Source organism: Ochotona curzoniae, unplaced genomic scaffold (genome assembly GCF_017591425.1).
Source record: "Ochotona curzoniae isolate NIBS_2020 unplaced genomic scaffold, NIBS_Ocur_1.0 contig_3350, whole genome shotgun sequence".
Lineage (NCBI taxonomy): Eukaryota > Metazoa > Chordata > Mammalia > Lagomorpha > Ochotonidae > Ochotona > Ochotona curzoniae.
The window spans coordinates 285385-300275 of record NW_024465827.1 but is presented as its reverse complement, the minus strand read 5'-3'; the positions used below and the strand labels follow the sequence as shown (position 1 = coordinate 300275).

The window sequence follows — 14891 nt, the reverse complement described above, 5'->3', positions numbered from 1 at the left end:
AATCTCGCCATTCCAAGCATGATGAAATCTCCCCAGAATCCACTGGTTGCCATAGTCCACCTTAGAGTCTCAGTTTGCCCAGATTCTCACTGCCAACACATGGCTGGAGTAGATGATCGATTTATTCTATCTTCCATCCTCTGTTGTGAAATTTTACTTTTGTTAACAGTTTTGTTAACTTTTGTTGCCTTTATTTTACAATGCTTAGTGTGAAAAACTAGTCAGACTTCACTTAAAAGAGACAGTATATGGACATGAACTGCACAAATAATATATCAATATACTTAAAAAACAAATGCTTTTCTTCTTTAAAAATTCCAGTTTGAGACTTAGGATATCTATAAAAACAATTCTGAGGGTTCTGATTTTTTTTTGTTACCAATGAAGATTTTTACAACTGAAATAAAATTTCAGCTAAAAAAAGCAAATTATTGATGCTTAATAAAAAGTTGCCTTGTAAATTTCTGCCAGTTAAACTTGTTCTTCCCAGGGTGTGGTGCTCTAATAATAATAAAAACTTTCTAAACAAAACAGGCAACACCAAGTCCTGATTACCTGGTTGCTAAATGTGTGACTTTTGGATTTAGCGAGTTTATCACTTCTATATGGATGAAAAGCAGAGAAAACCAAATATGCCATATACACCCAAGGTTGACATTTAAGCAAACAGAGTAAAAGTCTGTGAAAAGCATCCTTCCAAGTATCTGATTCCCTGTGCAAGATCTCCAGCATGCCATTGTGAACAGTGCTTCTATGTGTTCAATACACTCGAGGAGAGATTACAACGTCTTAGATGGGCACTGGAAAACTAGGGAAGGTAAAGATGTAAAGATAATGGAGTAGGATCAACTGGGAATAAGAGCCAGAGCTGAGAGTCAAACGTGGACACTGTGGTGTGGAATGTGGACATCTTAACTCTCAGGCTAGCACCCTCCCCACCCTACCTCAACTGATAGTACCCCATTGCACCCCATGTTCAACAGGGTTAGGCAGCTGGTTGAAGGCCATTAATTTAGGCTAGGAAGGAAACACTGAATTTACAGGTAAGCCAATGTTTGAATTTCAAGTCTTTTATGGAGGCAACTACTTCCCCTTAGCCCAATCCCTCTCTGTCTCTCTCTCATTCCATGTAGTCACATCCTGAACCACTGCAGTGGCTCAAGTGTGTGTTTAAGGAAAGGTAGTGACACATGCAACTCTCTCTCTATCTATCTATCTATCTATCTATACACGTGCATCTCCATCTCTCTCTCTTTCTATATATATATATATATATTTTTTTTTTTTACAGTGAAGATACTATTCACTTATAGAGTACACTAAGCAGCTCTCCTTCAGTTTCCCCTGAGAAGCCCTCTCTTCCCTAACCATTGCCATCTCCCAAGTGCTTTCTTCACCCCCTTGTTCCTCAGGATGTATATGAGAGCGTTGAGGGAAGGAGTGCCCACTGTGTAGAAGAGGCCAAAGAAGTTGCCCCTCAGTTGGGCTTCATGCTTTCTAGGCTGGAAGGAGACAGTAATGGCTAAGCTATAGAATATAGTGACCACAGTAAGGTGGGAGGAACACGTTCCAAAAGCCTTTCTCCATGCTACAACAGAGTTAATTCTCAGCCCTGCTTGAGCAATGATGCCAAAAGAGACAAAGATGAGGCTGAGAGGCACTATTAAGATGAAGATATCAGCCACTGCCATCTGGATCTCATTGTAGGTGGTGTTCCCATAGGAGAGCTGGGACCTCACACACAAAGTCATCCACCTGCCAGTGAGGACAGAAGGGCAGGCGGAGGGTAGGTGGGGTTTGAACCAATGACTCCACCAGTCCAATGACCCAAGCCACTGAGGTCAGCTGCTGGCACAGGAGAGGATGGATGATGGTGGCATAGTGGAGGGGCTGGCACACAGCCACATAGCGGTCAAAGGCCATCACAGCCAGCAGGATGCACTCGGTAGTCCCCAGGGACATGAAGATGAAGAGCTGCACTGAGCATCCCAGGAAGCTGATGGTTTTGTCTGGACCCCAGAGGTTGACCAGCATCTGGGGGACACAGCTTGTGGTGAAGCAGAGGTCCAGGAAGGCGAGGTTACAGAGGAAGAAGTACATGGGAGAGCTGAGCCTGGGGTCCAGCACAGACAGCAGGATGATGAGCGTGTTGCCCACCAGGGCTGGAAGGTAGGAAAGCAAGACAACCACGAAGAGGATCTTTTCTAGTTCCGGGTGTTCAGAGAAGCCCAGAAGGATGAAGCCTTTTGGGGAGCTCTGGTTGCCCATGGTGTGGTCCTATACAGACACTCTGGGGATACTCCAACTTGTTTTATGAGAACACACCCTGGGTACTTGTGAGGTCACATCAGGTGGTGTTCCTCTTCTGCCTCTGCCCACTCTGCCTCCCTCTCCTAGACATCAGTATCTGGTTTCTCCTTCTCTTCCTCTGATTCTTCTGGTCCAGTGTCTGGTTAGAGGACAGTCACCACAAGTGTGCTGGTAGCAGAGACATCCTTACATAGCACCTGTGATTTGCTGGCTGAAGACAAGGTAAAATATGGATTAAGTAATCGCTCCTCATTAATTCACCAACTGAATTATCAAACAGCTCTTTTGTTCTGAATACTGAGAAAGTGCTTATATGTATTCAAGAAGAACTACGAAACAGTTGTCACAGAATGCTTTTATGATGCATATCTGTGTGGGACTATTTTTATGCTGAGCATGAATTTTCTCAAGTCATTCATACTTGATCTTATTTAGTTCTTTTTTGCAGGAAGACCCTCCAGTGGCTGAAGACAGTTCACCTTGAGTGAAGTGACTTTATCCACAAAGATTAACTGGATAACTTTCTCATTTCTTTAAACAAATGATTATGATTTATTAAATACTTAAATACAAGATTTGTCTACATATGGAAAGCTCTAACCTAAACTTAACATTATGCTAATTGTGGCAAAATAAGACCAAAAACATCTTGCCAATTGTCCTATTTTAAGGCTTAAACATTTTTAAAAAGGTGATGTAATTAAAACATCTCCCCCCTTCTCACGAAGATTACATCAATAGCAAAATACACTGAGCTTATTCTGAAACATTTAAGTGGGTTTTGTTGAATCTGTTATTGATTCTTTAAATTATTTGGTATTTAGAACATTTTTATATAAAAGTCCAAACACCATTTTCAATAGTAAAGGACAATAATTTATTTATATTAATGAATTGCTAATATATGTTTCTGTTTCTGTTTTCTTTATGTTTCTCTTTGGGCCATCCTCCACTGCTTCTCCAGGCCACAAGGGAAGTGGGGATGCTGAGATTTTAACCAGCGTCCATATGGGATCCAGGTGCACGCAAGGTGAGGACTTTAGCCACTAGGCTATTTCACTGGGCCCTCTGAGTAGTTTTAAAAGCGTATACTAGCGAGAACCTCGGAGCATACCCTACTTGCGGGACCTGGGGAGGGTGGGAAATTGGGTGGGCCTTCTCCCTTAATACTCCCCTTTAAACATGAATGAAACAATATGGAAATAATAATCATACCCACTTTCCTATAGCCCTTGAACATTTTTGCCCCAATAAACTATGTAAAGATTGTCCAAAATATATATATATACTGCTCCTCACAAGCAACTTAAAGGATGGGTTCTATTAACTTCAACTGCATATCAAGAAATGAAGGCACACAGAGGAGGAGCGACTTGTTTGGCAAAGTGTGGGCAGTATATGCCAGAGCTGAGACTTGAGTCAGGTGGGATGGCTGACGAGCCTATGTTCTAGCCACATCCTAAAATTACTCCCCAGGTGTGTGAACCAGAAGAAGCTTTTCCCAGGAGCTCTTTACTTACCACCTCCTTTCTCCAGTATAGTGAATTAACCTTACTTTAGAAGTACCAGAGGTGTAGAGGGAGGAAATATGGAGGGAGGGATCCTGACTCCCATCCCAGGGAAGAAACAGCTCATCATCTCTGTGAACCCAAGATGCCCCAGAGCCCACAGACAATTATCCACTGCCTCTAATGATGCTAAGAAAGGATGGGAGTATTCAGAGGAAATTTGCCAGCAACAGGGCTCCCTTTGGCTTTAAAACCAGGTCTCCCTCTGCTCCTGTGTGTCTTTGGGGAGTTTTAGGAAGCCTGCACTGGCACTCTGATGGGATGCCCACATTGCAGGTGGTGGTTTAAACATGCGGGATTCTATTTCAAGAAATTTTAAAATTTCCTACTCCCAAGATCCATTGCCTGTTAACACAGAAATAAAGTGTTTAATTTGCAGCTGTTTATGCAGTTTCTTAAATTTTCTTGTTATTAACTTCTACTTCTTACTGCATTGTGGTCAGAAAAGACACTTGATATGGTATCTATTTTTAAAAATATGTTGAGAGTGATTTTGTGACCCATCATCATGATCTTGATCAAGAATGTTATGTTTGTTATTTGGAAGAATTTGTATTCTGTGGTTGTTGGATGGAGAGTTCTGTAGATGTCTGCTAAGTCTAATGTTTACAGTGCATGTAAGTCTGCTACTTTGTAGATCTTCTGTCTGGATGATCTGTGATTTATGAAGATAGAGTATGAAATTTCCCAACTATTGGTGCTGGTGTTGTGGCATAATAAAGCCTGTGGTGTTGGTTAGTGGTATCCCATATGTTTTGGCTGCTCCACTTCTCATCCATCTTCCTGCTTACGACCTGGGCAAGCAATGGAGGATGGCCCAATCCCATGGGAGAGATCTGGATAAAGCTCCTGACTCTCAGCATTGGACTGTGGTTGTGGCCTTTTGGGGAGTGAACCCATGCATGGACGTCTTCTTTCTGCCTGACCATCCCTCTCTTTTCTCTGTAACTCTGCCCTTCAAGTAAATAAGTAAATAAAAAGTAACTATCTACTATTATTATTTTTTTGGAATTTACCTCTTCGTTTATGTGTGTTACTATTTATGCATTTTGGATGCTTTGATATTGGAAATATATATATATACATATATATATATACATGTAATTTTAATTTCCTCCTACTGGATAGAAATGAATGGTTCTCTTGTTTCTTTGTACTATTTTTTAAAAAGATTTATTTATTTTTATTACAAAGTCAGATATACAGAGAGAAGGAGAGACAAAGAGGAAGATCTGTCCAATGATTCACTCCCCAAGTGAGCCACAACAGCCGGTACTGCGCTGATCCGAAGTTGGGAACCAGGAACTTCTTCCAGGTCTCCCAAGCGGGTGCAGGCTCCCAAAGCTTTGGGCCATCCTCAACTACTTTCCCAGGCCACAAGCAGGGAGCTGGATGGGAAGTGGAGCTGCCGGGATTAGAACTGGTGCCCATATGGGTTCCCGGCACATTCAAGGCAAGGACTTTAGCTGCTAGACCATGCTGCCGGGTCCATTTCTTTGTACTATTTTTTTATTTAAAATCTTTTTATTTGGTGGAAGTATAGCTTCTCTTGCTTTATTTTGTGTTGCTTTGCATTAACTATGTTTTCAAATGATGTTATTCTTTACAACACTTTTAATGTATTAAGTTTTATTTATTTGAATCACATACACACACAGTCAAGGAGAGGGAGATCTTCCGGCTACTAGGGCACATCAGCCAGGGCAGGGCACAGCTGGGTCTGGGATCCCAGGACTCAGTTTTGGTCTCTCATATAGGTTGCAGGAATCCAACCACTAAGCTTGCTATTTCTCTGCAAGTATATTTGCAAAAGGTTGGTATTGGAAGTGTCCCAGGATTCAACTCAGGCACTCTGATATGTGAGGTAGACACCCCAGGCAGCTTTTAATTGCTACAAACAGGTGCCAGCCCTGCACAGAATATCTTATTTTAATGTGAGTTTCCTATAGGTCAAAGATAGTCAGTCTTTTTTATATTCATTCAATCAATTTGTATCATTTAATTGGAAAATTTAGTCCATTTACATTTAAGGTTATTGTTAATACACATTATTACCATCCACCCCCTACCCCAGAAATCATAGTTTCTTTCTTCCATTCCTCATTTATGCTCTGGTGATACTTTCTAGTATGTTTTTTTGTTTTTGCTTTTTGTCTTTGGTAAGTCTAGTATACATTTTACTTTACAGTTACCGTGAGGCTTACCAAATCACCTTTTGGTTATAATTGCTATTTTGGACTGAAACAATTTAACAGTGATTACAAATACAGGGAAAGAAAGTGAAAAGAGAAAGCTAAAAAGTACATATTAAGTATTCTACATTTGCACTTCATTAGTCTCCACATTTTTAATTTTGATGTTCTCTTTAAAATCTTTATATATTTTAGTTATTGCTATTTTTGAAAAGTTTTATCTTTGAATCTTTATTTTAGTCTTAATATTATAGACACAAATGAAATACTAAGTCAGTTTCTAGCATCAGAGCATATTATGAATTTGTACAGTTACTCTTACCAATGAGTTTTCTGCCTTCTATTACTTTCTTCTTATTCATTAGCATCCTTCTTTCAGCTTGATGAAATCCCTTTAAGATTTCCTATAAAACAGGTCTGATGGAGATGAGTTCTTCCAGCTTTTGTTTTTCTGGAAATATCTGTCTCTTTCCCTCTCTTATTTCAAAATGATTTATTTATTTGAAAGAGAGATAGAGAGAGACTCTTCCATCCTCTGGTGTGCTCCTCAAATGACTGCAATGGCCCTTGATTGGGCCAGCCTAAAGCCAGAGGCCAGGAGCTTCTTCTGGATCTCCAGATGGGATCAGGGATCCAAGCACTTGGGCCCCCTCTGCTGCTTTCCCAAGTGCTTTAACAAGGAACTAGATCAGAAGTGGCAGTAGTATTCAATCACAGGCATTCTGTTATAGGAGGTTATCCCAAGTGGTGGCTTAGCCAGAGTACCAAACTACTTGCCTCTATTATTACCTTTCTCATACACCTTCTTCCATGTGGCTTTTTTTTTTAAAGATTTATTTGTTTTTCTTGGAAGGCCAGGTTTACAGAGAGGTGGAAAGACAGAAAGAAAGATCATCCATCTGTTGGTTTACTCCTAATTGGCCACAATGGCTGGAGCTGAGCTAATCCAAAGCCAGGGGCCAGAAGCTTTCTCAGGGTCTCCCACATGGACACAGGGTACCAAGGCTTTGGGCCCTTCTAAACTACTTTCCCAGGCCACAAGCAGGGATTTGAATGGGAAGTGGAGCACTCAGGACATGAACCAGTGCCCATATGGGGTCCCAATGCATGCGAAGTGAGGACATCAGCCACTAGGCTACTGTACAGCCAGCTCTACACTGTAACATTTTCAAAACCACCTGAGATCCAAATAAGTTGGATGTTTGTTCTTTTAGCGATGCTTCAAAGTTCCCATTAGCATTCTTCATTCTTCTTGAATTTCCCCTTTCTGTCTTCTCCAATTGTGTGTATTTTCAAAGAGCTTGTCCTTGAACTCACTCCTCTATATGATCTAGGCTACTATTGTTATTGTGTATCACATTTACAGTTTTTTTTTTTAATTGTTAACTTTTTCCTCTCTTAAAATCCATGAGTTTTCTTACAATAGGTATTTTGATGTATAAATACAGGCAGGGTCTACTGACCCACAAGCCAGTGTGTTTTGGCTCTGGGTAGGCTGGACCCTAAGGTGCCATGACAAATTACCAAAGACCAGGCATGGGGCACTGTGGATTGTTCAGGGAAGCAGATCTGGAGATTTGTGGGTGGGAGGACTGCTGGGGGAGAACATGACAGGTGAGGGGTGATCTCTGGGGAACTTCCACCAACCTGGTTAATGTACTTGCAGTTCAATGAGGTGGCTGAGACCAGGTGGTTTAGACAACAGAAACCGGAGGACTTTTTGAGGCCAAACCAATACATTTGCCCACATGGGAGACATGAGCTGGGATTATTGGTATCAACAACCATCTATTGGCACACATAAAAGCTATGGCTGTGTGGCTTGCATGGCAGGACTTGACCAAAGTACCCAGCAGTGAGTCCAAGGCAGAGTGTGAACCATGTTAGGACTAACCAGCATGTGAGAACTGGGTCTGGGGCAGATTCTGTGGGGGGATTGTAGGCTTATCCCAAAGGGACTGTGATACCAGTGGTTTTGTTTGAGGGATGGGATGGTAACAGGCTGAACTAGGCATAACTCAACAACACTCATGGATACTGGGGATGAGAACAGGCCAGGCTGGTCAAGGTTGTAGCACCTGCAGGCACACCTAAGAATTGGGTGTGGGATGGGCTGAGCTGCAACATTTTCCAGTACACACACAAAGGCCAACACTTGAGGGCACATTGTGCCAGCTAAAGACCTAGCACCTGCTGGCACGAGTGAAATCTAGATTTGTGAGTGGGCCTGGTTATATTACTTCCCTGGTGGGATGTAGCTCCTGATGGTGAGCATGTTCATCATTGTTGGGTGTTAGGCTGAGAAGGGCTGCTTTATTTGTCAGCAGATGTATGGGTTGGTTCTGTGGGGCATACTGAGTGGGACCAGGTCAAACCGTAGCACACTAGCATACACACGAGCCAGGATGCGATGTGGGCCACTCTGAGCTAGACTAAGCTACCACACCTTCTGGTTAGCGTGAAAGTCAGGAATGAGGGCAGGCTAGGCAGGGATAAGCTACAGCACTCACCACTGAGAGTTGGAACTGGGGCTGGGCCAGGCCAGGCCAGGCTGTAGCATCTATGGCAAGTGGGTTATGCCAAAAGTAAGGGGCTATGTCAGGTTTGGTCAGAGCAACCACTGGCATGTGCAAGACTCGTGGCTGGAGTGAGCTTGGCTGGCATACTAATGGGAGGCCCCTGCTGGGCTGTGGTTCCCACTAGTAAGTGTAAGAGCTGGAATGGGGGTGATCAACTGGAAGGACACGGCCTCAGCATTTCGCTCAATGGATGCATACTAAGTCTGGGGTGTGCCAGACTGGACTAGATTCCAGCACCTGCTGATGCTCACAAATGCTAGGGTAGGTGTAGAACAGGCTAGGCTAAGTCTCTGCACCTGCTGAACCATGCAAGAAATATATCTAGGGGTGAACAAGGCGTGATTGGACTGTAGTACCCAATAGTAACAGCCAGAATGGGTGTGAGCTGGTCAAGCAAAGCTGTTATTCCTGCCAGGACAGGAGGTGGGCCAAGTCAAACCAGACCAAAGATCTACCAGTATGCATAAGATCTACGGCAGGAAGGTGACCTGATAGAGGAGCTTGGGGAGCTCTTCTGGCAGGACACAGTGCCTACAGGTGAGTGCAAGAACCAAGGCTTGGAGCAGCCCAGACTAAGTCAGGTGTCCATGCCCACAGCTGGGCCACTTCATAGCACCCACTGGAAGATCTGAGAGTCAGAATAGGGTATAAGGCAAGCTAGGTTGGGCCACAACAGTAGCCAGTTCACATTAGGGCCGGGATTGGTGGTTGACTGGGCTGGGTTAGTCTATACCACCCAGCAACATGAGCTGGAACTGGGGATACACAGAGCCAAGTCAGGCTGCAGCTCCTGCTGGTAGACATTGAGGTAAGGCAAATCATGCCATTCTGGGTTGCAGCACCCACCAACACATGTAAGACTAGGTATGGGGTTAAGTTCAGCAGCAGGGGCTCCTCTGCTGTGCCATTGCTCTGCTGGTAAGTGTGAGAGCTGGAACTGGGGGGCAGACCAGGCTGGGCAGGGCTACAACAACCATTGACCTGCATGTGAGCTGGATTGGGGGAGAACCAGGCTGGGCTAAGTGTCCATAAGTGCATGCAGGAGCCAGAATAGGTGCAGACAGGTTGGATATTGCCACAGTGTCAACTGGCAAGTGCTGGGAGTAGTGCTAAGTCCTGTCAGACTAGACTGCAGAGCTGGGAGTGGGTCCAGTAGGGAAACTGGAGATATCTCTCTCATGGACTGCAGTTGCCACCAATGAGCATGAGAAACTTCTGGCATGAGTGTGGGCTGGATAGCTGGGTTTGTTGGGCAGAACTAGGCTCTAACACCCATTGATGTGTATGAGAGCTGAATGAGTTTTTGGACAGGCTGGGTCAGTCTGTTACCTATACTGGGAAGCACAGGAACTAGGGTTGAAGGTGGGCCTAGTGGAAGGTTATTGTGGGTCACTCTACCAAGGTTACAGTTCCTGCTGATATGTATGAGGGCAGAGTGAGTGGTGGGCATGGTTAGGCTGGGCCACAGCATCCACTGGTTTGCATATGAGATGGGGTTGGGAACAGAATTGACCAGGTGACTGCAAACACCAGTGTGTGTGTAGGCTGATGTGGGTGATGGATTGAGCCAGATCCTGCTCTGGCTGGCACACAAAGGGTTCTGGTCTGAAGTTACCTCTGGGGAGGTTTCTTTGGGGACCCCCTGAACTGGACCATTGGATTCAGAATTTCAGCCACTGTGAAAATCACAGGATATATGGTCTGACCGTGATTTGCATGTGTCAGAATGGGTTTCCATGGTTGCTGAGGTCTGTGTGGTGGGTGATATGCTCAGGTGCTCATGGGAGACATGACGAGTTCAATGAGGCCTGGAGAGGACATCTAGTACCATGAAGAGCAGAACAAATTGGACCTCTCCCTGGTCAAGTTTTGATAGTGAATATCTGGACAAATTATGCCTGTAAGGTGGACTAGGTCAGCCAATAGACCTTGGAAAGATTTCCTTAACCTTGGAGCAATGGAATCAACAGCATCTTAGAACTATCAAAACCACTTCAACAGCATCATCAGAACACGCTCCACATTGAGGACTCTGGGATGACTTCAGGTAGCCTTCCCCCATTCCTGGGTAGTGATACAATTGAGTGTTAGGAGCAGCCCTCTCCCCTTCTCTCTCCACTTTCCCCAGATATCAGAAGGAAAAAGGAGATTGCAGGTGTTTGTCTCATCCATTTTCCTCCATTCCTAGACCCTCTTCACCCTAATTAGTGGTCTACATGGGCATGCATCCCTCTCAACCAAGTAAACATTATCAAAAATAAAATTGAATTTGTTATTTAAAAAACTTGATGTGCCTTTCTAATAAAAATAAATAAGTAGTTTAAAAGTTATTAAAAGCAGGTACTGTGGTCTCTCATCTGATTCCTACAGTTTGTAAACGTAATTTGCTATATGGTCAATAGCTTAAATAGTACTGGTTGTGTGGAGAAGATTTTTGGAGTAACTTACCCAGCTACCATTTTGCTCTTTCTCCCCCAAAACCTCTGAGTACAAGTAAAGCCTCTCTGGCTCTTTTCCTCCTTGGCTTCTGCCATGCTTTTTCTGGGACTGTTGCAGGAGGGACGGATGGCGCTAACCAGTGTTCTGTAGCTGGAGGTAGGCACTCCATCCATGTCTGATACTTGTGCGACAGAAACTCAACAACTCGAGCCAAGACAGCTTCCTCCAAGGAAGTCAAGAGTCAGGAGGAGACCTGAGTATCAGCATAAGCACTCGAAATGGAATGTGGGCATTTTGACCACCAGGTCAAACACTCATTCTTACATTCAGGTTTTGATATATTTCATACTTTTGATTATTGAAAGGCCACATTATTTTCAGGTCCCTATCAATGGCTGCAGAGCTCAAGCTTACATGAAAGCCCCAGCTTATCATAGAAAAGACTAAGCTTTCAGAGTCATTACATAACTGGCTTGGGAGATGATAGATAGGCGGGGCTTAGATTTCCTCCAGGGTGGCCAGGCACTTGCCTATAAATCATCTTACACTGAGGACTGCATCAACTATTCCAGTTACTGTGTCTTACATGATTTCCGTTTGTTGACAATAATTAGAACCAGGCTCAGTGAGGATCCCTGAATCATTTTTTGATGTCTTTGTTGTTAGATGTGACCTCTGTAGCTAATTTTAGATTGCTTTGCTTTCAGATAATATTATGGGATATGTTATCAAAATATTAGTGAATGGGATTAGGGAATCACAATAGTTAGTTGATAACCATCAAATTTTTATGACTGTTTGAATGGCAAATGGTGGCGAGGAAGTAAACTGGCTCCCCTAGGTACATAGCTTAAAGCCAGCTTTGGCTTGAGCCTGCTGCTCCATGGTGCCAATTCCTTGGGCTCTGACTTTGACAATGAGATAATGTCAGGGGGATCTTATTACCCATTGAGCATCTATTCAAATAACTCATATCAGCAATTAAATTGGGCTCCATATCTGTTAAGAAGCAAATATATCAGAATTTCAAAGTAGTTTCTCCAACTCTGTATTTTACTTGTTTGTAAAGAGTAGCATATTTTGAAATCTTCCTGCTCTTGCTTTTTTATGTAATAAGTTTGTAGCAATTCAGTTATGCGATTGCTTGCAGAAATAATCCATCCATTAATGTTGCTGCTGATATTTCACAATTAATGCATATATTTTCTGTTACTAAAAGGCATTTGGATTGTTTTGATATGGCATATCCATTTTTAGGAAAGATTTATTTTTTATTTTTTTAAAAAGAGTTACAGAGAAGTTGAGGCAGAGAGTGAATTCTGTCATCTGATGGTCCACTCCCCAAATAGCTGCAACAGGGCCCAAGGACTTGAGCCATCCTCCACTACCTTCCAGTGGCACAAACAGGAAGCTGATTAGGAAGTAAAGCAGGTGGGACTTGACAGTGCCCATATGGGGTGCCAGCACACAGGTTGAAGTTTAGCTCACTGTGTTGGCCCCTGGCATGTTCATTTTTTAATTTGATAAGAATTTCCAAACTATTCATCTTTTAAGATGGACATTTGTTTTTTCTTTTTGTCTGACTGCTGATAAATAATTCCTCTGACAGTAAGTATTTGAGAGAGTGGAGACTCTAGGGTGGACTGTGTCAGCCAATGGGCCTTGGAAGGATTTCCTCAACCTTGCAGCAATGAAATCAACAGCATCTCAGAACTATTGAAATCACTTAAGCAGTACCCTCAGAACAGGTTCCATATTAAGGACCGCAGGGTGATATTGAGTGGGCATCCCTCATCCTCAGGTATGATGCAGTTAGACTGCTGGAAGCAGTCCTCTCCCCCACTCGTTTCCCCCATATGCCTTGATTTAAAAAGAAAAAAAAAGATTGAAAGTAATTGTTTCATCCACTTTCCCCGATACCTTGACCCCTCCCATTCTAATCAGTTGTCCACACGGTCCTTCTCAATTATCTAAATGTCATAAAAATTTTATTATAATACACAGTAATTCCTAACCTTTTTTTTAACCTGATCTTGGCATTTCTGAACCAATGTTTCAGATTACAAGTTTTATAAATTCATGGACATCTTAAACAGACTGGTAAGAGACCTGTGTTTCAAGGGGACCTTAATGGGGAATTCAGTGGTGAGCTAAGACCATCTCATCAGACTGGACCAAACTGGGAAATTTGGGGATGTCTGAGATATTTTAAAATCTGCAAGGATTTCCCAGCATGGTTTTCCACCTTGGTTGGGTTTCTGAATATGTTAAGGGACAAATGAAAAGAGATTTTTGCTGCTGAAAGAAAATATTGCAGCGGGCCTGGCATGATAGCCTATTGACTAAATCCTTGTCTTATATGTGCTGGGATCCTATATGGGTGCTAGTTTGGGTTTGTGTCCCTACTGTTCCACTTCCCATCCAGCTCCCTGCTTGTGGCCTGGGAAAGCAGTAAAGGATGGCCCAAAGCCTTGGGACCCTGCACTCACATGGGAGACCCCGAAGAAGCTCCTGGCTTTGGATTGTCTCAGCTCTGGCTGTTGGGGTCACTTGGGGAGTGAAGCATGGATGGGGGATCTTCTTCTCTGCCTCTCCTCTCTGTAAGTTGGTCTTTCCAATAGAATTAAATAAATCTTAAAAAAAGAAACTATATTGTGATATTAATGAGAAAATATCCGATTGACGCTGAGGCAAAAAGCTGAAGTAAGAATGAAGTAAGAAGCACTGAGTAAGAGGCTGTAGTAATGCGGTATGAAGGAGATCACGTTCCAAGGAGAAATTCTGATGAGGTTTGCAGACTGGCACCAAGGCATCTGGGACAGATTGTCTGGACTTGGGCGGGGGAGGACTTTCATGGGGGAAGGGAATGGAATGGAATGGAAGGGAAAACAAGGGAAAGAGATCAGAGTCCAAGTTTGTTCAGTTTCCTTGAAAGGATACCGTTTCTCAGAAGCACAGTACGCTTATATAGAAAAACTTCCCAATTAATTTTTCTTGGCATCATCCCAGGTTTGTTCTCATTGTAAGCCCGTGTTGGAAATCCCCTATTCCAGCAGAGGCTTTTCTGCCTCCTTTTTTTTTTTTTTTTTTTCCATTGAAGCAGCATAATAAGAAAATAACAGACACTTTAATTTGGACCTTTTCTTCTTCTGCTTACACAACTTAATGTGTCACAGATCTTAAGATGCCAAAGAATACTAGTTAATTAGAATGCCAAATGCAAATGAGTTATCATTTAATGAGTTATCATTTAATAATTTCTTGTGCAGTTTCAAGGACTCACTGAATATGTTTTAAAATATTTGTTTGAAAGCGAGAGAGAGAGAGAGAGCGAGCGATAGATATGTTTTAGAGAGCGAGAGAGAGATAGAGAGATCAGGAGCTATGAGCTTCCTCTGGATCTCCCTGGGTCTCCCACGTGGGTGTAGGGGCCCAAGCACTTGGGCTGTCTTCTATTGCTTTCCAGGGCACATCAGCAGTGAGCTATGTGCCAACATGGGATGCCAGTGCAGGTGGCCAGGACTTACTAAATGTTATTTTCCTTTTGTTGTTATTTACTTGCTTATTTATTCTTTTACTAATTAATTTCTACACTTAATGTATTTGAAGTGTTTCTGTGTCAGAAGGCATGCTGGACCAAGGCTCTCTGGCTGTTAAGCAGGACACAATCATGACCCTCAAGATCCTTCTGTTTACTGAAACTGAATGGTCAACGGTCCTATTGATGAGAAAACATTATTTGAGAGATTTTGAGAGAAAGGATTGATCAGATTGGCGCTGGTAGGGAAGTAGAGAGGTAGGAG

General features: G+C 43.0%; 1 pseudogene; it reads right to left on the bottom strand.

Moving 5' to 3' along the window:
* Nucleotides 1-1334: 1334 nt before the first annotated feature.
* On the bottom strand, nucleotides 1335-2289 carry LOC121156340 (annotated as a pseudogene).
* Nucleotides 2290-14891: the final 12602 nt, after the last annotated feature.